This window comes from Papilio polytes, unplaced genomic scaffold (assembly GCF_000836215.1).
Source record: "Papilio polytes unplaced genomic scaffold, Ppol_1.0 DF821289.1, whole genome shotgun sequence".
Taxonomy (NCBI): domain Eukaryota; kingdom Metazoa; phylum Arthropoda; class Insecta; order Lepidoptera; family Papilionidae; genus Papilio; species Papilio polytes.
Window position 1 is genome coordinate 4,976,063 of NW_013527915.1, and position 3,227 is coordinate 4,979,289.

Sequence of the window (3,227 nt, forward strand, 5' to 3'; positions counted from 1 at the left end):
CGGGCGGCGGGCGGCGTGCGAGGAGGCGGCGGTTCGCTAAACCGAGTGGAACTAAAATAAAACTTCAATCTGCGTTTGTATAATTTTATTCGGCACCACTGACCAATATATTTGGAATGATATCGACTTTTAATGTTTTCTACGGCTAAGGGAACGTGTAGGTATTGATATGTAAACGTTTCACATTACAAAATTCTAGATTGAAACTTAACAGCTACCTACGTAATACATTTCTGCTAATCCACAACACTTGTAACAATCAACATTAAATATTATTGTAAAATATCTAATTTCATCTAGGGGCATAATGTACTTATACTCTAGTGATGTCTTTTACATTTATTTTCAGGCTTTACTTTGAGGACCTTTATAGAATCAGCACAATAGTTATTCCAAAGAAAGAAAAAATACGTTGGATATAATTTTATCAACAGAACTTTCGAATAAACTATTATTGGCACGAGAAAATTACTATTTGTTGTTTATTGGTTGTGCATTGCTCACAACCATATAAAAGGCACAGCCAAAACTAAAAGGCCACTAAATATCTAAACATGATTTAGGAATGCTACAAGACGTAAATCACAATTTCGCTACAATAATCTAAATAAATCTAATCTATGGCGATACATTGTTTCCATAAGTATGGCACAACACTAATGACAATAAGTACTTTAGCAGTTTAATTATGAGTAACAATAAATATGTACCTTATTAGTTGGTTTGTTTAGCTGTTAATAGTAAATTCAGGATATTTTTTCATAAATCACAATAAAACAGGTAAAATAAACATATTAAAACAACCTGTGCAATCTGATGTGCCAGAGAAAAAGTGATTTAGACAAATTACAAAATAGATGACTCGTCACAACGCTCGATGTTAGCACTTAGCAGACTACAATTAGCATTAGACAGTTTACATAATTCCAGTCCAGCAGTTGAATTAAGTGCTGGATTACAACCGGAAAATGTATAGCTACAAAATATACTATAGGCTCCAGAATAGGTTTACATTTTGCCAGTCGTAAACAGATTTAGACTCTGGACTGGAATAATGCAAACCGGACGACATCTTTCCACAACTGTGAATTCAAATAATAAAAACTACACTGATCTAATGTAAAATGAAGCAAATTATTATTGCGTGCGAAGGCAAAGCCAACTGCAGATAAAATGCGTATTGTGTTATTTAAAAGCTTTGAAATCATTTGACTTGTCCTCCACACAACAAATTCACTAATTCCATATCTAATATTACGTTTTTATTGATAAATTCTCATAACAAATTGTATATTTGTCACAAATATCACATATTTAATGAAGTAATAAGTACTTTACAAATACCAACATTACTGTTGTGTATAAATTCAATCACATAATAAAAAAGCAAATTAAAAATTAAAAACTATATAAAGCAATAAAACATGCTTCTTATAAACACATTAATTGATAATGGCAATTATTATTAATAATTCTAAATAATGTCAAACTAATAGACGAGAAGATTGGAAAAGTATTGAACTTTCTTTCAACAAATTACTAACATAATAAATAAACATAGCCAATTATTCTCACGAATGTAATTATTTATCTTTACGGCAGTATTTTCATTAGTCTCCTATTAGGGATGCACTTTATATTTGTATTTATTTCAATTTCCTAGTTTTTTTTAATACAGTGTTTCTAATGTTTCGGATAGTATACACTTGAGTAAACCTTATCCATATTATAAACTGTATTAAATACATGCTATAATGTATTTCTAAAAATTCAATAAAAAAGAAAAACTAAACAATAAGACTTCATGCAGATAATATAAAACGATACAGAAAGATAACAATACAGATTATCTTTTTTCAATTTTAAATCGATTTCTGGACAGGCAATCAACTAGTTATGCCGCGTTATGGGAACCAATAATTCCTCATTTGGTCAAATAAATTGAATTCCAGTGTCGCGACACAAATTTTATATCATGAATATAAGAGAGATAGCGTCATTGCTTTTCTCATAGCGGGGTTATTTTTTTATTATTGTGCATCCCTAATTCGTACATGTGTCAGTTCAAAGGAAGACATCGTCTGCGACGTTGATGACGTGGTCGCGGTCGCCTGCGGGGTGCGCGTGGGGCGCGGGGTGTGCATGGGGCGGGGTGGGGGGCGTGTCGTGGGCGGAGCGCGGGGTCTCACCTGGCGCGTGCGGCGCGTCCTCCGGCGCCTCCTCGTCCAGCGTCTGCAGCGCGCCGCAGATCATCTGCTCCTCCAGCGTCACCTGCAATACGACACAGTGTAAACACACACTAAAAATCGTGTTATTATTGCAACAACGTGTTTATACAGTTTGGATTCTGAACAGAACAAAATAAGGTAAACGCATCAATGATGTAAGTCGATTGTTGCAAATGATCAATATTTTTGTATGAAGACATCAAATTTACATCATACATAAACAGAAAAAAAACATGCTCCAACAAATTTTAATCAATGATTCTACAAAAAAGATGTTTTTTTAAATAGTTGTAGATTGAATAGAATAATTCAAAATTCGTTTCAAATAAAAGTGTACATGATTATGCCTCATAACACCTCTTTATACAATAGTCAATGAGTCATTCCCACTAAGTGATTTTTTTAATTCTAGTATTTATTTTCAGTGACAGTAAACGTGCAGTATCTACACTGTCGTGCGATGTGCGACTGAACTATGCTGTAAATAAACAGAAACCAAACTACTTTATAGTCACCTGATATTCCGTATATAGCTGCAAAACGGAATAAATATCACTATTTAATTTACCAGAGAGGAGTTATTAATTATAAAGTGATACGGTGAATTCTAGGATCTGAATAATATAAATAAAACAATAGATTATTTAAATTCGCAGCTGTTACCTGTTTCTCAACATTAGTGGGCCGACTGCGTTGATGTTCTAGACGTGGCTTCACCGAATCTGTTTCTATTTCCGCAGACTTTTCCGGGATCACTGAATAACAACAACATTGTACTTAGTATCCAATCAGGTATAAAATAAAATCGCTCGTATAATAAGATTCAAACTTTATGACGGCTTGCGATTTGCGAACACATGGCTCCGCTTTCTATACGCTAATATTCTATTTCTAACTTGTATTTGTGTTGTATTCAGAGCTCCCATAAAGTGTGAAACTATGTGAGTGTAGTGTAGTGGTGCTGTACCAGCGACGGCGGGCGCGGCGAGCGGCAAGCCG

The 3,227-nt window shown here is 34.2% G+C and overlaps 1 long non-coding RNA gene across 1 annotated transcript; it reads right to left on the bottom strand.

Moving 5' to 3' along the window:
* Positions 1 to 70: 70 nt before the first annotated feature.
* On the bottom strand, positions 71 to 3,227 carry LOC106109458. The gene is made up of 3 exons (XR_001226007.1): positions 3,196 to 3,227; positions 2,892 to 2,983; positions 71 to 2,271 (listed from the first exon to the last, which is right to left on the bottom strand). It is a non-coding gene; the product is annotated as an uncharacterized LOC106109458 (long non-coding RNA).